Here is an 18,805-nt window from a genome sequence, read left to right on the forward strand (position 1 = left end):
TAAATGTAATACGTGCCAGAGCCCTAGCAGCCATGATTTAGAACGTGAAATTACATATATTCCTGGCCAGGGAGCATGATGTGTAAGACATATTTTAGAAAGGTTAGAATATGGGAACTTTATTCCATTTGGTATTGTGAACTTCTCCAGAGGTAGGTACGAAAGGGTAGCGTGGCCGAGCGGTCTAAGGCGCTGGTTTTAGGCACCAGTCCGAAAGGGCGTGGGTTCGAATCCCACCGCTGCCAACACTTTTCTACTTTAGTAAGAACGATCACTTCGGTTTATTATGCAATCCTCGTCGTTTTTTGTTCAATAGTGCAAGATCTTCAATGAGTATTCTGTAGCTCTTATGTGTAATTTGCAAATTGCTTACCTTCATTTAACTGTGAACAGTCCCCAGCTATTTAAAATTTCCTGGCAGCGGTGGGATTCGAACCCACGACCTTTCGGACTGGTGCCTTAAACCAGCGCCGTAGACCGCTCGGCCACGCTACCGGCGTCTTAGCAGTTAGTGCGGACAACTGACAACGTCCTGTTGTCCTTAACATTCTGATAATGTACACTATATTATTATTTAACAATGAAAGTTCAGTTCGCCTCTGTAGCGTAGTAGTTAGCGTGATTAGCTGCGACCTCCAGAGGCCAGGGTTCGATTCACGGCTCTGGTATCCTTGAAGTGGTTTTCGGTGGTTTCCCAATACTACTCCACCGGTCGAGTTGGCGTGGGGTTAGGAGCGCGCAGCTGTGAGCCCCCATCCGGAGGAAGTGAGTTGAAACCCCACTGTCGGCAGCCCTGAAGATGGTTTTCTTTGGTTTCCCATATTCACACCAGGCAAATGCTAGGGCTGTACCTTATTTAAGGCCACGGCCGCTTCCTTCCCATTCCTGGGCGTTTCCTCTCCCATCGTCGCCGTAAGACTTAAGTGTGTTTGCACGACGCAAAGCGAGAAGCAATAATTGAAAAAAAGCACTTCTACTCCAGGCAAATGCCAGCACGATACATAACTTAAGGCCATGGCCACATCCCTCTCTTTAAATGGCTGACCCTTTAAGTCTTCTCACTCTTTGCGTCGGCCCCATGAATTTCTTTTGTGTTCGTATGGCGAAGAACATTTCAAGATTTAATGTTTTTTTAAAGCTGTCAGCAAGTCTTAACTGGGTCTGAAGGGTTAACACCCGTATGTGATGTGGATTGCCATAATGCGGTGTATATACGATTTATCAATATTTTACGGTAAGCTTTTAACATTCAAAAACCGAACTTTCCTGCTTACTGGCCATGGGTACTTAGTGCAAGGCGCAAGTATACTTCCACGACCGTAATTCGGTAACGACATTGAGGTTGAGCCAGACGTCCTCCTGAATACTATGGTGATGTGATGGTGAGGGCCGACGTAAAAAAAATCGGGTGTTGGTATGCGAGGATCCTGACGGGGTGGAAGGCGTACGTTTGGTTTTAATGCTGTTTTATCATATGTTGTGTAAAAAATACAAGGCACCCCTTAAATATATGTGTTTATCTACCTGTAGGCCTACAGTTGAAGATGTTCCGTAAAACTACCTCTCTCCACAATCTATATTCATTAATAGAGATGGATAGTTTTATTTCCTCTCGGCAACAGTATGCCACAAAGGGTTAGGCATGGCAGTTGAGGAAGCCGAGGCGAAGTACTGGTCCTACTCACAAGTTGTATGCCGTTTCTAAGTACTTTGCTCCAGGACACTACCCTAGATGCGGAAGAGTTAAGATCCCCCGCTGTGTCAGAGGGAAAAACAAACCTTGGATGGTAAAGGAATTACGGTAGAAAGAAGAATAGCCAGATCTTGCCATGTAAACTCACGCGTCCCTAAATGTAATACTTGCCAGAGCCCTAGCAGCCATGATTTAGAACGTGAAATTACATATATTCCTGGCCAGGGAGCATGATGTGTAAGACATATTTTAGAAAGGTTAGAATATGGGAACTTTATTCCATTTGGTATTGTGAACTTCTCCAGAGGTAGGTACGATAGGGTAGCGTGGCCGAGCGGTCCAAGGCGCTGGTTTTAGGCACCAGTCCGAAAGGGCGTGGGTTCGAATCCCACCGCTGCCAACACTTTTCTACTTTAGTAAGAACGATCACTTCGGTTTATTATGCAATACTCGTCGTTTTTTGTTCAATTGTGCAAGATCTTCAATGAGTATTCTGTAGCTCTTATGTGTAATTTGCAAATTGCTTACCTTCATTTAACTGTGAACAGTCCCCAGCTATTTAAAATTTCCTGGCAGCGGTGGGATTCGAACCCACGCCCTTTCGGACTGGTGCCTTAAACCAGCGCCTTAGACCGCTCGGCCACGCTACCGGCGTCTTAGCAGTTAGTGCGGACAACTGACAACGTCCTGTTGTCGTTAACATTCTGATAATGTACACTATATTATTCCTTAAAAATGAAAGTTCAGTTCGCCTCTGTAGCGTAGTAGTTAGCGTGATTAGCTGCGACCTCCAGAGGCCAGGGTTCGATTCACGGCTCTGGTATCCTTGAATTGGTTTTCGGTGGTTTCCCAATTCTACTCCTCCGGTCGAATTGGCGGGGGGTTAGGAGCGCGCAGCTGTGAGCTCGCATCCGGAGGAAGTGAGTTGAAACTCCACTGTCGGCAGCCCTGAAGATGGTTTTCTTTGGTTTCCCATATTCACACCAGGCAAATGCTAGGGCTGTACCTTATTTAAGGCCACGGCCGCTTCCTTCCCATTCCTGGGCGTTTCCTCTCCCATCGTCGCCTTAAAACTTAAGTGTGTTTGCGCGACGCAGAGCGAGAAGCAATAATTGAAAAAAATCTCTTCTACTCCAGGCAAATGCCAGCACGATACATAACTTAAGGCCATGGCCACATCCCTCTCTCTAAATGGCTGACCCTTTAAATATTCTCACGCTTTGCGTCAGCCCCATGAATTTCTTTTGTGTTCGTATGGCGAAGAACATTTCAAGATTTAATGTTTTTTTAAAGCTGTCAGCAAGTCTTAACTGGGTCTGAAAGCTTAACACCCGTATGTGATGTGGATTGCCATAATGCGGTATATATACGATTTATCAATATTTTACGGTAAGCTTTTAACATTCAAAGACCGAACATTCCTGCTTACTGTCCATGGGTACGTAGTGCAAGGCGCAAGTATACTTCCACGACCGTAATTCGGTAACGACATTGAGGTTGAGCCAGACGTCCTCCTGAATACTATGGTGATGTGATGGTGAGGGCCGACGTAAAAAAAATCGGGTGTTGGTATGCGAGGATCCTGACGGGGTGGAAGGCGTACGTTTGGTTTTAATGCTGTTTTATCATATGTTGTGTAAAAAATACAAGGCACCCCTTAAATATATGTGTTTATCTACCTGTAGGCCTACAGTTGAAGATGTTCCGTAAAACTACCTCTCTCCACAATCTATATTCATTAATAGAGATGGATAGTTTTATTTCCTCTCGGCAACAGTATGCCATAAAGGGTTAGGCATGGCAGTTGAGGAAGCCGAGGCGAAGTACTGGTCCTACTCACAAGTTGTATGCCGTTCCTAAGTACTTTGCTCCAGGACACTACCCTAGATGCGGAAGAGTTAAGATCCCCCGCTGTGTCAGAGGGAAAAACCAACCCTGGATGGTAAAGGAATTAAGGTAGGAAGAAGAATAGCCAGATCTTGCCATGTAAACTCACGCGTCCCTAAATGTAATACTTGCCAGAGCCCTAGCAGCCATGATTTAGAACGTGAAATTACATATATTCCTTGCCAGGGAGCATGATGTGTAAGACATATTTTAGAAAGGTTAGAATATGGGAACTTTATTCCATTTGGTATTGTGAACTTCTCCAGAGCTAGGTACGTAAGGTTAGCGTGGCCGAGCGGTCTAAGGCGCTGGTTTTAGGCACGAGTCCGAAAGGGCGTGGGTTCGAATCCCACCGCTGCCAGAAATTTATACTTTAGTAGGAACGATCACTTCGGTTTATTATGCAATCCTCGTCGTTTTTTGTTCAATTGTGCAAGATCTTCAATGAGTATTCTGTAGCTCTTATGTGTAATTTGCAAATTGCTTACCTTCATTTAACTGTGAACAGTCCCCAGCTATTTAAAATTTCCTGGCAGCGGTGGGATTCGAACCCACGCCCTTTCGGACTGGTGCCTTAAACCAGCGCCTTAGACCGCTCGGCCATGCTACCGGCGTCTTAGCAGTTAGTGCGGACAACTGACAACGTCCTGTTGTCCTTAACATTCTGATAATGTACACTATATTATTATTTAACAATGAAAGTTCAGTTCGCCTCTGTAGCGTAGTAGTTAGCGTGATTAGCTGCGACCTCCAGAGGCCAGGGTTCGATTCACGGCTCTGGTATCCTTGAAGTGGTTTTCGGTGGTTTCCCAATTCTACTCCACCGGTCGAGTTGGCGTGGGGTTAGGAGCGCGCAGCTGTGAGCTCCCATCCGGAGGAAGTGAGTTGAAACCCCACTGTCGGCAGCCCTGAAGATGGTTTTCTTTGGTTTCCCATATTCACACCAGGCAAATGCTAGGGCTGTACCTTATTTAAGGCCACGGCCGCTTCCTTCCCATTCCTGGGCGTTTCCTCTCCCATCGTCGCCGTAAGACTTAAGTGTGTTTGCACGACGCAAAGCGAGAAGCAATAATTGAAAAAAAGCACTTCTACTCCAGGCAAATGCCAGCACGATACATAACTTAAGGCCATGGCCACATCCCTCTCTTTAAATGGCTGACCCTTTAAGTCTTCTCACTCTTTGCGTCAGCCCCATGAATTTCTTTTGTGTTCGTATGGCGAAGAACATTTCAAGATTTAATGTTTTTTTAAAGCTGTCAGCAAGTCTTAACTGGGTCTGAAAGGTTAACACCCGTATGTGATGTGGATTGCCATAATGCGGTGTATATACGATTTATCAATATTTTACGGTAAGCTTTTAACATTCAAAGACCGAACTTTCCTGCTTACTGGCCATGGGTACTTACTGCAAGGCGCAAGTATACTTCCACGACCGTAATTCGGTAACGACATTGAGGTTGAGCCAGACGTCCTCCTGAATACTATGGTGATGTGATGGTGAGGGCCGACGTAAAAAAAATCGGGTGTTGGTATGCGAGGATCCTGACGGGGTGGAAGGCGTACGTTTGGTTTTAATGCTGTTTTATCATATGTTGTGTAAAAAATAGAAGGCACCCCTTAAATATATGTGTTTATCTACCTGTAGGCCTACAGTTGAAGATGTTCCGTAAAACTACCTCTCTCCACAATCTATATTCATTAATAGAGATGGATAGTTTTATTTCCTCTCGGCAACAGTATGCCACAAAGTGTTAGGCAAGGCAGTTGAGGAAGCCGAGGCGAAGTACTGGTCCTACTCACAAGTTGTATGCCGTTTCTAAGTACTTTGCTCCAGGACACTACCCTAGATGCGGAAGAGTTAAGATCCCCCGCTGTGTCAGAGGGAAAAACCAACCTTGGATGGTAAAGGAATTAAGGTAGAAAGAAGAATAGCCAGATCTTGCCATGTAAACTCACGCGTCCCTAAATGTAATACTTGCCAGAGCCCTAGCAGCCATGATTTAGAACGTGAAATTACATATATTCCTGGCCAGGGAGCATGATGTGTAAGACATATTTTAGAAAGGTTAGAATATGGGAACTTTATTCCATTTGGTATTGTGAACTTCTCCAGAGGTAGGTACGAAAGGGTAGCGTGGCCGAGCGGTCCAAGGCGCTGGTCTTAGGCTCCAGTCCGAAAGGGCGTGGGTTCGAATCCCACCGCTGCCAACACTTTTCTACTTTAGTAAGAACGATCACTTCGGTTTATTATGCAATCTTCGTCGTTTTTTGTTCAATTGTGCAAGATCTTCAATGTGTATTCTGTAGCTCTTATGTGTAATTTGCAAATTGCTTACCTTCATTTAACTGTGAACAGTCCCCAGCTATTTAAAATTTCCCGGTAGCGGTGGGATTCGAACCCACGCCCTTTCGGACTGGTGCCTTAAACCAGCGCCTTAGACCGCTCGGCCACGCTACCGGCGTCTTAGCAGTTAGTGCGGACAACTGACAACGTCCTGTTGTCGTTAACATTCTGATAATGTACACTATATTATTCCTTAAAAATGAAAGTTCAGTTCGCCTCTGTAGCGTAGTAGTTAGCGTGATTAGCTGCGACCTCCAGAGGCCAGGGTTCGATTCACGGCTCTGGTATCCTTGAAGTGGTTTTCGGTGGTTTCCCAATTCTACTCCACCGGTCGAATTGGCGTGGGGTTAGGAGCGCGCAGCTGTGAGCTCGCATCCGGAGGAAGTGAGTTGAAACTCCACTGTCGGCAGCCCTGAAGATGGTTTTCTTTGGTTTCCCATATTCACACCAGGCAAATGCTAGGGCTGTACATTATTTAAGGCCACGGCCGCTTCCTTCCCATTCCTGGGCGTTTCCTCTCCCATCGTCGCCGTAAGACTTAAGTGTGTTTGCGCGACGCAAAGCGAGAAGCAATAATTGAAAAAAAGCACTTCTACTCCAGGCAAATGCCAGCACGATACATAACTTAAGGCCATGGCCACATCCCTCTCTCTAAATGGCTGACCCTTTAAGTCTTCTCACTCTTTGCGTCAGCCCCATGAATTTCTTTTGTGTTCGTATGGCGAAGAACATTTCAAGATTTAATGTTTTTTTAAAGCTGTCAGCAAGTCTTAACTGGGTCTGATAGGTTAACACTCGTATGTGATGTGGATTGCCATAACGCGGTATATATACGATTTATCAATATTTAACGGTAAGCTTTTAACTTTCAAAGACCGAACATTCCTGCTTACTGGCCATGGGTACTTAGTGCAAGGCGCAAGTATACTTCCACGACCGTAATTCGGTAACGACATTGAGGTTGAGCCAGACGTCCTCCTGAATACTATGGTGATGTGATGGTGAGGGCCGACGTAAAAAAAATCGGGTGTTGGTATGCGAGGATCCTGACGGGGTGGAAGGCGTACGTTTGGTTTTAATGCTGTTTTATCATATGTTGTGAAAAAAATACAAGGCACCCCTTAAATATATGTGTTTATCTACCTGTAGGCCTACAGTTGAAGATGTTCCGTAAAACTACCTCTCTCCACAATCTATATTCATTAATAGAGATGGATAGTTCTATTTCCTCTCGGCAACAGTATGCCATAAAGGGTTAGGCATGGCAGTTGAGGAAGCCTAGGCGAAGTACTGGTCCTACTCAGAAGTTGTAAGCCGTTCCTAAGTACTTTGCTCCAGGACACTACCCTAGATGCGAAAGAGTTATGATCCCCCGCTGTGTCAGAGGGAAATAACCAACCCTGGATGGTAAAGGAATTAAGGTAGGAAGAAGAATAGCCAGATCTTGCCATGTAAACTCACGCGTCCCTAAATGTAATACTTGCCAGAGCCTTAGCAGCCATGATTTAGAACGTGAAATTACATATATTCCTGGCCAGGGAGCATGATGTGTAAGACATATTTTAGAAAGGTTAGAATATGGGAACTTTATTCCATTTGGTATTCTGAACTTCTCCAGAGGTAGGTGCGAAAGGGTAGCGTGGCCGAGCGGTCTAAGGCGCTGGTTTTAGGCACCAGTCCGAAAGGGCGTGGGTTCGAATCCCACCGCTGCCAAACTTTTCTACTTTAGTAAGAACGATCACTTCGGTTTATTATGCAATCCTCGTCGTTTTTTTGTTCAATTGTGCAAGATCTTCAATGAGAATTCTGTAGCTCTTATGTGTAATTTGCAAATTGCTTACCTTCATTTAACTGTGAACAGTCCGCAGCTATTTAAAATTTACTGGCAGCGGTGGGATTCGAACCCACGCCCTTTCGGACTGGTGCCTTAAACCAGCGCCTTAGACCGCTCGGCCACGCTACCGGCGTATTAGCAGTTAGTGCGGACAACTGACAACGTCCTGTTGTCGTTAACATTCTGATAATGTACACTATATTATTCCTTAACAATGAAAGTTCAGTTCGCCTCTGTAGCGTAGTAGTTAGCGTGATTAGCTGCCACCTCCAGACGCCAGGGTTCGATTCACGGCTCTGGTATCCTTGAAGTGGTTTTCGGTGGTTTCCCAATTCTACTCCACCGGTCGAATTGGCGTGGGGTTAGGAGCGCGCAGCTGTGAGCTCGCATCCGGAGGAAGTGAGTTGAAACTCCACTGTCGGCAGCCCTGAAGATGGTTTTCTTTGGTTTCCCATATTCACACCAGGCAAATGCTAGGGCTGTACCTTATTTAAGGCCACGGCCGCTTCCTTCCCATTCCTGGGCGTTTCCTCTCCCATCGTCGCCATAAGACTTAAGTGTGTTTGCGCGACGCTAAGCGAGAAGCAATAATTGAAAAAAAGCACTTCTACTCCAGGCAAATGCCAGCACGATACATAACTTAAGGCCATGGCCACATCCCTCTCTCTAAATGGCTGACCCTTTAAGTCTTCTCACTCTTTGCGTCAGCCCCATGAATTTCTTTTGTGTTCGTATGGCGAAGAACATTTCAAGCCTTAATGTTTTTTTAAAGCTGTCAGCAAGTCTTAACTGGGTCTGAAAGCTTAACACCCGTATGTGATGTGGATTGCCATAATGCGGTATATATACGATTTATCAATATTTTACGGTAAGCTTTTAACATTCAAAGACCGAACATTCCTGCTTACTGGCCATGGGTACTTAGTGCAAGGCGCAAGTATACTTCCACGACCGTAATTCGGTAACGACATTGAGGTTGAGCCAGACGTCCTCCTGAATACTATGGTGATGTGATGGTGAGGGCCGACGTAAAAAAAATCGGGTGTTGGTATGCGAGGATCCTGGCGGGGTGGAAGGCGTACGTTTGGTTTTAATGCTGTTTTATCATATGTTGTGTAAAAACTACAAGGCACCCCTTAAATATATGTGTTTATCTACCTGTAGGCCTACAGTTGAAGATGTTCCGTAAAACTACCTCTCTCCACAATCTATATTCATTAATAGAGATGGATAGTTTTATTTCCTCTCGGCAACAGTATGCCATAAAGGGTTAGGCATGGCAGTTGAGGAAGCCTAGGCGAAGTACTGGTCCTACTCACAAGTTGTATGCCGTTCCTAAGTACTTTGCTCCAGGACACTACCCTATATGCGGAAGAGTTAAGATCCCCCGCTGTGTCAGAGAGAAAAACCAACCCTGGATGGTAAAGGAATTAAGGTAGGAAGAAGAATAGCCAGATCTTGCCATGTAAACTCACGCGTCCCTAAATGTAATACTTGCCAGAGCCCTAGCAGCCATGATTTAGAACGTGAAATTACATATATTCCTGGCCAGGGAGCATGATGTGTAAGACATATTTTAGAAAGGTTAGAATATGGGAACTTTATTCCATTTGGTATTGTGAACTTCTCCAGAGGTAGGTACGAAAGGGTAGCGTGGCCGAGCGGTCTAAGGCGCTGGTTTTAGGCACCAGTCCGAAAGGGCGTGGGTTCGAATCCCACCGCTGCCAACACTTTTCTACTTTAGTAAGAACGATCACTTCGGTTTATTATGCAATCCTCGTCGTTTTTTGTTCAATTGCGCAAGATCTACAATGAGTATTCTGTAGCTCTTATGTGTAATTTGCAAAATGCTTACCTTCATTTAACTGTGAACAGTCCCCAGCTATTTAAAATTTCCTGGCAGCGGTGGGATTCGAACCCACGCCCTTTCGGACTGGTGTCTTAAACCAGCGCCTTAGACCGCTCGGCCACGCTACCGGCGTCTTAGTAGTTAGTGCGGACAACTGACAACGTCCTGTTGTCGTTAACATTCTGATAATGTACACTATATTATTCCTTAACAATGAAAGTTCAGTTCGCCTCTGTAGCGTAGTAGTTAGCGTGATTAGCTGCGACCTCCAGACGCCAGGGTTCGATTCACGGCTCTGGTATCCTTGAAGTGGTTTTCGGTGGTTTCCCAATTCTACTCCACCGGTCGAGTTGGCGTGGGGTTAGGAGCGCGCAGCTGTGAGCTCTCATCCGCAGGAAGTGAGTTGAAACCCCACTGTCGGCAGCCCTGAAGATGGTTTTCTTTGGTTTCCCATATTCACACCAGGCTAATGCTAGGGCTGTACCTTATTTAAGGCCACGGCCGCTTCCTTCCCATTCCTGGGCGTTTCCTCTCCCATCGTCGCCGTAAGACTTAAGTGTGTTTGCGCGACGCAAAGCGAGAAGCAATAATTGAAAAAAAGCACTTCTACTCCAGGCAAATGCCAGCACGATACGTAACTTAAGGCCATGGCCACATCCCTCTCTCTAAATGGCTGACCCTTTAAGTCTTCTCACTCTTTGCGTCAGCCCCATGAATTTCTTTTGTGTTCGTATGGCGAAGAACATTTCAAGATTTAATGTTTTTTTAAAGCTGTCAGCAAGTCTTAACCGGGTCTGAAAGGTTAACACCCGTATGTGATGTGGATTGCCATAATGCGGTATATATACGATTTATCAATATTTTACGGTAAGCTTTTAACATTCAAAGACCGAACATTCCTGCTTACTGGCCATGGGTACTTAGTGCAAGGCGCAAGTATACTTCCACGACCGTAATTCGGTAACGACATTGAGGTTGAGCCAGACGTCCTCCTGAATACTATGGTGATGTGATGGTGAGGGCCGACGTAAAAAAAATCGGGTGTTGGTATGCGAGGATCCTGGCGGGGTGGAAGGCGTACGTTTGGTTTTAATGCTGTTTTATCATATGTTGTGTAAAAAATACAAGGCACCCCTTAAATATATGTGTTTATCTACCTGTAGGCCTACAGTTGAAGATGTTCCGTAAAACTACCTCTCTCCACAATCTATATTCATTAATAGAGATGGATAGTTTTATTTCCTCTCGGCAACAGTATGCCATAAAGGGTTAGGCATGGCAGTTGAGGAAGCCTAGGCGAAGTACTGGTCCTACTCACAAGTTGTATGCCGTTCCTAAGTACTTTGCTCCAGGACACTACCCTAGATGCGGAAGAGTTAAGGTCCCCCGCTGTGTCAGAGGGAAAAACCAACCCTGGATGGTAAAGGAATTAAGGTAGGAAGAAGAATAGCCAGATCTTGCCATGTATTCTCACGCGTCCCTAAATGTAATACTTGCCAGTGCCCTAGCAGCCATGATTTAGAACGTGAAATTACATATATTCCTGGCCAGGGAGCATGATGTGTAAGACATATTTTAGAAAGGTTAGAATATGGGAACTTTATTCCATTTGGTATTGTGAACTTCTCCAGAGGTAGGTACGAAAGGGTAGCGTGGCCGAGCGGTCCAAGGCGCTGGTTTTAGGCACCAGTCCGAAAGGGCGTGGGTTCGAATCCCACCGCTGCCAACACTTTTCTACTTTAGTAAGAACGATCACTTCGGTTTATTATGCAATCCTCGTCGTTTTTTGTTCAATTGCGCAAGATCTTCAATGAGTATTCTGTAGCTCTTATGTGTAATTTGCAAAATGCTTACCTTCATTTAACTGTGAACAGTCCCCAGCTATTTAAAATTTCCTGGCAGCGGTGGGATTCGAACCCACGCCCTTTCGGACTGGTGTCTTAAACCAGCGCCTTAGACCGCTCGGCCACGCTACCGGCGTCTTAGTAGTTAGTGCGGACAACTGACAACGTCCTGTTGTCGTTAACATTCTGATAATGTACACTATATTATTCCTTAACAATGAAAGTTCAGTTCGCCTCTGTAGCGTAGTAGTTAGCGTGATTAGCTGCGACCTCCAGACGCCAGGGTTCGATTCACGGCTCTGGTATCCTTGAAGTGGTTTTCGGTGGTTTCCCAATTCTACTCCACCGGTCGAGTTGGCGTGGGGTTAGGAGCACGCAGCTGTGAGCTCGCATCCGGTGGAAGTGAGTTGAAACCCCACTGTCGGCAGCCCTGAAGATGGTTTTCTTTGGTTTCCCATATTCACACCAGGCAAATGCTAGGGCTGTACCTTATTTAAGGCCACGGCCGCTTCCTTCCCATTCCTGGGCGTTTCCTCTCCCATCGTCGCCGTTAGACTTAAGTGTGCTTGCACGACGCAAAGCGAGAAGCAATTATTGAAAAAAAGCACTTCTACTCCAGGCAAATGCCAGCACGATACATAACTTAAGGCCATGGCCACATCCCTCTCTTTAAATGGCTGACCCTTTAAGTCTTCTCACTCTTTGCGTCAACACCATGAATTTCTTTTGTGTTCGTATGGCGAAGAACATTTCAAGATTTAATGTTTTTTTAAAGCTGTCAGCAAGTCTTAACTGGGTCTGAAAGGTTAACACCCGTATGTGATGTGGATTGCCATAATGCGGTGTATATACGATTTATCAATATTTTACGGTAAGCTTTTAACATTCAAAGACCGAACATTCCTGCTTACTGGCCATGGGTACTTAGTGCAAGGCGCAAGTATACTTCCACGACCGTAATTCGGTAACGACATTGAGGTTGAGCCAGACGTCCTCCTGAATACTATGGTGATGTGATGGTGAGGGCCGACGTAAAAAAAATCGGATGTTGGTATGCGAGGATCCTGACGGGGTGGAAGGCGTACGTTTGGTTTTAATGCTGTTTTATCATATGTTGTGTAAAAAATACAAGGCACCCCTTAAATATATGTGTTTATCTACCTGTAGGCCTACAGTTGAAGATGTTCCGTAAAACTACCTCTCTCCACAATCTATATTCATTAATAGAGATGGATAGTTTTATTTCCTCTCGGCAACAGTATGCCACAAAGGGTTAGGCATGGCAGTTGAGGAAGCTGAGGCGAAGTACTGGTCCTACTCACAAGTTGTATGCCGTTCCTAAGTACTTTGCTCCAGGACACTACCCTAGATGCGGAAGAGTTAAGATCCCCCGCTGTGTCAGAGGGAAAAACCAACAATGGATGGTAAAGGAATTAAGGTAGGAAGAAGAATAGCCAGATCTTGCCATGTAAACTCACGCGTCCCTAAATGTAATACTTGCCAGAGCCCTAGCAGCCATGATTTAGAACGTGAAATTACATATATTCCTGGCCAGGGAGCATGATGTGTAAGACATATTTTAGAAAGGTTAGAATATGGGAACTTTATTTCATTTGGTATTGTGAACTTCTCCAGAGGTAGGTACGAAAGGGTAGCGTGGCCGAGCGGTCTAAGGCGCTGGTTTTATGCACCAGTCCGAAAGGGCGTGGGTTCTACTCCCACCGCTGCCAACACTTTTCTACTTTAGTAAGAACGATCACTTCGGTTTATTATGCAATCCTCGTCGTTTTTTGTTCAATTGTGCAAGACCTTCAATGAGTATTCTGTAGCTCTTATGTGTAATTTGCAAATTGCTTACCTTCATTTAACTGTGAACAGTCCCCAGCTATTTAAAATTTCCTTGCAGCGGTGGGATTCGAACCCACGCCCTTTCGGACTGGTGCCTTAAACCAGCGCCTTAGACCGCTCGGCCACGCTACCGGCGTCTTAGCAGTTAGTGCGGACAACTGACAACGTCCTGTTGTCGTTAACATTCTGATAATGTACACTATATTATTATTTAACAATGAAAGTTCAGTTCGCCTCTGTAGCGTAGTAGTTAGCGTGATTAGCTGCGACCTCCAGACGCCAGAGTTCGATTCACGGCTCTGGTATCCTTGAAGTGGTTTTCGGTGGTTTCCCAATTCTACTCCACCGGTCGAGTTGGCGTGGGGTTAGGAGCGCGCAGCTGTGAGCTCGCATCCGGAGGAAGTGAGTTGAAACCCCACTGTCGGCAGCCCTGAAGATGGTTTTCTTTGGTTTCCCATATTCACACCAGGCACATGCTAGGGCTGTACCTTATTTAAGGCCACGGCCGCTTCCTTCCCATTCCTGGGCGTTTCCTCTCCCATCGTCGCCGTAAGACTTAAGTGTGTTTGCGCGACGCAAAGCGAGAAGCAATAATTGAAAAAAAGCACTTCTACTCCAGGCAAATGCCAGCACGATACGTAACTTAAGGCCATGGCCACATCCCTCTCTCTAAATGGCTGACCCTTTAAGTCTTCTCACTCTTTGCGTCAGCCCCATGAATTTCTTTTGTGTTCGTATGGCGAAGAACATTTCAAGATTTAATGTTTTTTTAAAGCTGTCAGCAAGTCTTAACTGGGTCTGAAAGTTTAACACCCGTATGTGATGTGGATTGCCATAATGCGGTATATATACGATTTATCAATATTTTACGGTAAGCTTTTAACATTCAAAGACCGAACTTTCCTGCTTACTGGCCATGGGTACTTAGTGCAAGGCGCAAGTATACTTCCACGACCGTAATTCGGTAACGACATTGAGGTTGAGCCAGACGTCCTCCTGAATACTATGGTGATGTGATGGTGAGGGCCGACGTAAAAAAAATCGGGTGTTGGTATGCGAGGATCCTGGCGGGGTGGAAGGCGTACGTTTGGTTTTAATGCTGTTTTATCATATGTTGTGTAAAAAATACAAGTCACCCCTTAAATATATGTGTTTATCTACCTGTAGGCCTACAGTTGAAGATGTTCCGTAAAACTACCTCTCTCCACAATCTATATTCATTAATAGAGATGGATAGTTTTATTTCCTCTCGGCAACAGTATGCCATAAAGGGTTAGGCATGGCAGTTGAGGAAGCCTAGGCGAAGTACTGGTCCTACTCACAAGTTGTATGCCGTTCCTAAGTACTTTGCTCCAGGACACTACCCTAGATGCGGAAGAGTTAAGGTCCCCCGCTGTGTCAGAGGGAAAAACCAACCCTGGATGGTAAAGGAATTAAGGTAGGAAGAAGAATAGCCAGATCTTGCCATGTATTCTCACGCGTCCCTAAATGTAATACTTGCCAGTGCCCTAGCAGCCATGATTTAGAACGTGAAATTACATATATTCCTGGCCAGGGAGCATGATGTGTAAGACATATTTTAGAAAGGTTAGAATATGGGAACTTTATTCCATTTGGTATTGTGAACTTCTCCAGAGGTAGGTACGAAAGGGTAGCGTGGCCGAGCGGTCCAAGGCGCTGGTTTTAGGCACCAGTCCGAAAGGGCGTGGGTTCGAATCCCACCGCTGCCAACACTTTTCTACTTTAGTAAGAACGATCACTTCGGTTTATTATGCAATCCTCGTCGTTTTTTGTTCAATTGCGCAAGATCTTCAATGAGTATTCTGTAGCTCTTATGTGTAATTTGCAAAATGCTTACCTTCATTTAACTGTGAACAGTCCCCAGCTATTTAAAATTTCCTGGCAGCGGTGGGATTCGAACCCACGCCCTTTCGGACTGGTGTCTTAAACCAGCGCCTTAGACCGCTCGGCCACGCTACCGGCGTCTTAGTAGTTAGTGCGGACAACTGACAACGTCCTGTTGTCGTTAACATTCTGATAATGTACACTATATTATTCCTTAACAATGAAAGTTCAGTTCGCCTCTGTAGCGTAGTAGTTAGCGTGATTAGCTGCGACCTCCAGACGCCAGGGTTCGATTCACGGCTCTGGTATCCTTGAAGTGGTTTTCGGTGGTTTCCCAATTCTACTCCACCGGTCGAGTTGGCGTGGGGTTAGGAGCACGCAGCTGTGAGCTCGCATCCGGCGGAAGTGAGTTGAAACCCCACTGTCGGCAGCCCTGAAGATGGTTTTCTTTGGTTTCCCATATTCACACCAGGCAAATGCTAGGGCTGTACCTTATTTAAGGCCACGGCCGCTTCCTTCCCATTCCTGGGCGTTTCCTCTCCCATCGTCGCCGTAAGACTTAAGTGTGCTTGCACGACGCAAAGCGAGAAGCAATAATTGAAAAAAAGCACTTCTACTCCAGGCAAATGCCAGCACGATACGTAACTTAAGGCCATGGCCACATCCCTCTCTCTAAATGGCTGACCCTTTAAGTCTTCTCACTCTTTGCGTCAGCCCCATGAATTTCTTTTGTGTTCGTATGGCGAAGAACATTTCAAGATTTAATGTTTTTTTAAAGCTGTCAGCAAGTCTTAACAGGGTCTGAAAGGTTAACACCCGTATGTGATGTGGATTGCCATAATGCGGTATATATACGATTTATCAATATTTTACAGTAAGCTTTTAACATTCAAAGACCGAACATTCCTTCTTACTGGCCATGGGTACTTAGTGCAAGGCGCAAGTATACTTCCACGACCGTAATTCGGTAACGACATTGAGTTTGAGACAGACGTCCTCCTGAATACTATGGTGATGTGATGGTGAGGGCCGACGTAAAAAAAATCGGGTGTTGGTATGCGAGGATCCTGACGGGGTGGAAGGCGTACGTTTAGTTTTAATGCTGTTTTATCATATGTTGTGTAAAAAATACAAGGCACCCCTTAAATATATGTGTTTATCTACCTGTAGGCCTACAGTTGAAGATGTTCCGTAAAACTACCTCTCTCCACAATCTATATTCATTAATAGAGATGGATAGTTTTATTTCCTCTCGGCAACAGTATGCCATAAAAGGTTAGGCATGGCAGTTGAGGAAGCCTAGGCGAAGTACTGGTCCTACTCACAAGTTGTATGCCGTTCCTAAGTACTTTGCTCCAGGACACTACCCTAGATGCGGAAGAGTTAAGATCCCCCGCTGTGTCAGAGGGAAAAACCAACCCTGGATGGTAAAGGAATTAAGGTAGGAAGAAGAATAGCCAGATCTTGCCATGTATTCTCACGCGTCCCTAAATGTAATACTTGCCAGTGCCCTAGCAGCCATGATTTAGAACGTGAAATTACATATATTCCTGGCCAGGGTGCATGATGTGTAAGACATATTTTAGAAAGGTTAGAATATGGGAACTTTATTCCATTTGGTATTGTGAACTTCTCCAGAGGTAGGTACGAAAGCGTAGCGTGGCCGAGCGGTCTAAGGCGCTGGCTTTAGGCACCAGTCGGAAAGGGCGTGGGTTCGAATCCCACCGCTGCCAACACTTATCTACTTTAGTAAGAACGATCACTTCGGTTTATTATGCAATCCTCGTCGTTTTTTGTTCAATTGTGCAAGACCTTCAATGAGTATTCTGTAGCTCTTATGTGTAATTTGCAAATTGCTTACCTTCATTTAACTGTGAACAGTCCCCAGCTATTTAAAATTTCCTGGCAGCGGTGGGATTCGAACCCACGCCCTTTCGGACTGGTGCCTTAAACCAGCGCCTTAGACCGCTCGGCCACGCTACCGGCGTCTTAGTAGTTAGTGCGGACAACTGACAACGTCCTGTTGTCGTTAACATTCTGATAATGTACACTATATTATTCCTTAACAATGAAAGTTCAGTTCGCCTCTGTAGCGTAGTAGTTAGCGTGATTAGCTGCGACCTCCAGACGCCAGGGTTCGATTCACGGCTCTGGTATCCTTGAAGTGGTTTTCGGTGGTTTCCCAATTCTACTCCACCGGTCGAGTTGGCGAGGGGTTAGGAGCGCGCAGCTGTGAGCTCGCATCCGGAGGAAGTGAGTTGAAACCCCACTGTCGGCAGCCCTGAAGATGGTTTTCTTTGGTTTCCCGTATTCACACCAGGCAAATGCTAGGGCTGTACCTTATTTAAGGCCACGGCCGCTTCCTTCCCATTCCTGGGCGTTTCCTCTCCCATCGTCGCCGTAAGACTTAAGTGTGTTTGCGCGACGCAAAGCGAGAAGCAATAATTGAAAAAAAGCACTTCTACTCCAGGCAAATGCCAGCACGATACATAACTTAAGGCCATGGCCACATCCCTCTCTCTAAATGGCTGACCCTTTAAGTCTTCTCACTCTTTGCGTCAGCCCCATGAATTTCTTTTGTGTTCGTATGGCGAAGAACATTTCAAGATTTAATGTTTTTTTAAAGCTGTCAGCAAGTCTTAACAGGGTCTGAAAGGTTAACACCCGTATGTGATGTGGATTGCCATAATGCGGTATATATACGATTTATCAATATTTTACAGTAAGCTTTTAACATTCAAAGGCCGAACATTCCTTCTTACTGGCCATGGGTACTTAGTGCAAGGCGCAAGTATACTTCCACGACCGTAATTCGGTAACGACATTGAGGATGAGCCAGACGTCCTCCTGAATACTATGGTGATGTGATGGTGAGGGCCGACGTAAAAAAAATCGGGTGTTGGTATGCGAGGATCCTGACGGGGTGGAAGGCGTACGTTTAGTTTTAATGCTGTTTTATCATATGTTGTGTAAAAAATACAAGGCACCCCTTAAATATATGTGTTTATCTACCTGTAGGCCTACAGTTGAAGATGTTCCGTAAAACTACCTCTCTCCACAATCTATATTCATTAATAGAGATGGATAGTTTTATTTCCTCTCGGCAACAGTATGCCATAAAGGGTTAGGCATGGCAGTTGAGGAAGCCTAGGCGAAGTACTGGTCCTACTCAGATGTTGTATGCCGTTCCTAAGTACTTTGCTCCAGGACACTACCCTAGATGCGGAAGAGTTAAGATCCCCCGCTGTGTCAGAGGGAAAAACCAACCCTGGATGGTAAAGGAATTAAGGTAGGAAGAAGAATAGCCAGATCTTGCCATGTAAACTCACGCGTCCCTAAATGAAATACTTGCCAGAGCCTTAGCAGCCATGATTTGGAACGTGAAATTACATATATTCCTGGCCAGGGAGCATGATGTGTAAGATATATTTTAGAAAGGTTAGAATATGGGAACTTTATTCCATTTGGTATTGTGAACTTCTCCAGAGGTAGGTACGAAAGGGTAGCGTGGCCGAGCGGTCTAAGGCGCTGGTTTTAGGCACCAGTCCGAAAGGGCGGTGGGTTCGAATCCCACCGCTGCCAACACTTTTCTACTTTAGTAAGAACGATCACTTCGGTTTATTATGCAATCCTCGTCGTTTTTTGTTCAATTGTGCAAGAT

General features: G+C 45.4%; 20 non-coding genes across 20 annotated transcripts; 10 read left to right on the forward strand and 10 right to left on the reverse strand.

The window, feature by feature from the left end:
- Positions 1–165: 165 nt before the first annotated feature.
- TRNAL-UAG (transfer RNA leucine (anticodon UAG)) lies at positions 166–245 on the forward strand. Its single transcript has one exon. It is a non-coding gene; the product is annotated as a tRNA-Leu (tRNA).
- A 170-nt stretch (positions 246–415) lies between these two features.
- TRNAL-AAG (transfer RNA leucine (anticodon AAG)) lies at positions 416–495 on the reverse strand. The gene has a single exon. It is a non-coding gene; the product is annotated as a tRNA-Leu (tRNA).
- A 1,518-nt stretch (positions 496–2,013) lies between these two features.
- On the forward strand, positions 2,014–2,093 carry TRNAL-UAG (transfer RNA leucine (anticodon UAG)). The gene has a single exon. It is a non-coding gene; the product is annotated as a tRNA-Leu (tRNA).
- A 170-nt stretch (positions 2,094–2,263) lies between these two features.
- On the reverse strand, positions 2,264–2,343 carry TRNAL-AAG (transfer RNA leucine (anticodon AAG)). The gene has a single exon. It is a non-coding gene; the product is annotated as a tRNA-Leu (tRNA).
- Positions 2,344–3,860: 1,517 nt separating this feature from the next.
- Positions 3,861–3,941, forward strand: TRNAL-UAG (transfer RNA leucine (anticodon UAG)). The gene has a single exon. It is a non-coding gene; the product is annotated as a tRNA-Leu (tRNA).
- Positions 3,942–4,110: 169 nt separating this feature from the next.
- Positions 4,111–4,190, reverse strand: TRNAL-AAG (transfer RNA leucine (anticodon AAG)). Its single transcript has one exon. It is a non-coding gene; the product is annotated as a tRNA-Leu (tRNA).
- Positions 4,191–5,708: 1,518 nt separating this feature from the next.
- On the forward strand, positions 5,709–5,788 carry TRNAL-UAG (transfer RNA leucine (anticodon UAG)). The gene has a single exon. It is a non-coding gene; the product is annotated as a tRNA-Leu (tRNA).
- A 170-nt stretch (positions 5,789–5,958) lies between these two features.
- On the reverse strand, positions 5,959–6,038 carry TRNAL-AAG (transfer RNA leucine (anticodon AAG)). The gene has a single exon. It is a non-coding gene; the product is annotated as a tRNA-Leu (tRNA).
- Positions 6,039–7,557: 1,519 nt separating this feature from the next.
- On the forward strand, positions 7,558–7,637 carry TRNAL-UAG (transfer RNA leucine (anticodon UAG)). The gene has a single exon. It is a non-coding gene; the product is annotated as a tRNA-Leu (tRNA).
- Positions 7,638–7,807: 170 nt separating this feature from the next.
- Positions 7,808–7,887, reverse strand: TRNAL-AAG (transfer RNA leucine (anticodon AAG)). Its single transcript has one exon. It is a non-coding gene; the product is annotated as a tRNA-Leu (tRNA).
- A 1,518-nt stretch (positions 7,888–9,405) lies between these two features.
- TRNAL-UAG (transfer RNA leucine (anticodon UAG)) lies at positions 9,406–9,485 on the forward strand. The gene has a single exon. It is a non-coding gene; the product is annotated as a tRNA-Leu (tRNA).
- Positions 9,486–9,655: 170 nt separating this feature from the next.
- On the reverse strand, positions 9,656–9,735 carry TRNAL-AAG (transfer RNA leucine (anticodon AAG)). Its single transcript has one exon. It is a non-coding gene; the product is annotated as a tRNA-Leu (tRNA).
- Positions 9,736–11,253: 1,518 nt separating this feature from the next.
- TRNAL-UAG (transfer RNA leucine (anticodon UAG)) lies at positions 11,254–11,333 on the forward strand. The gene has a single exon. It is a non-coding gene; the product is annotated as a tRNA-Leu (tRNA).
- A 170-nt stretch (positions 11,334–11,503) lies between these two features.
- TRNAL-AAG (transfer RNA leucine (anticodon AAG)) lies at positions 11,504–11,583 on the reverse strand. Its single transcript has one exon. It is a non-coding gene; the product is annotated as a tRNA-Leu (tRNA).
- Positions 11,584–13,101: 1,518 nt separating this feature from the next.
- On the forward strand, positions 13,102–13,181 carry TRNAI-UAU (transfer RNA isoleucine (anticodon UAU)). The gene has a single exon. It is a non-coding gene; the product is annotated as a tRNA-Ile (tRNA).
- A 170-nt stretch (positions 13,182–13,351) lies between these two features.
- On the reverse strand, positions 13,352–13,431 carry TRNAL-AAG (transfer RNA leucine (anticodon AAG)). The gene has a single exon. It is a non-coding gene; the product is annotated as a tRNA-Leu (tRNA).
- A 1,518-nt stretch (positions 13,432–14,949) lies between these two features.
- Positions 14,950–15,029, forward strand: TRNAL-UAG (transfer RNA leucine (anticodon UAG)). The gene has a single exon. It is a non-coding gene; the product is annotated as a tRNA-Leu (tRNA).
- Positions 15,030–15,199: 170 nt separating this feature from the next.
- TRNAL-AAG (transfer RNA leucine (anticodon AAG)) lies at positions 15,200–15,279 on the reverse strand. Its single transcript has one exon. It is a non-coding gene; the product is annotated as a tRNA-Leu (tRNA).
- Positions 15,280–17,047: 1,768 nt separating this feature from the next.
- On the reverse strand, positions 17,048–17,127 carry TRNAL-AAG (transfer RNA leucine (anticodon AAG)). Its single transcript has one exon. It is a non-coding gene; the product is annotated as a tRNA-Leu (tRNA).
- Positions 17,128–18,645: 1,518 nt separating this feature from the next.
- On the forward strand, positions 18,646–18,726 carry TRNAL-UAG (transfer RNA leucine (anticodon UAG)). The gene has a single exon. It is a non-coding gene; the product is annotated as a tRNA-Leu (tRNA).
- Positions 18,727–18,805: the final 79 nt, after the last annotated feature.

Source organism: Anabrus simplex, chromosome 1 (assembly GCF_040414725.1).
Source record: "Anabrus simplex isolate iqAnaSimp1 chromosome 1, ASM4041472v1, whole genome shotgun sequence".
NCBI lineage: Eukaryota > Metazoa > Arthropoda > Insecta > Orthoptera > Tettigoniidae > Anabrus > Anabrus simplex.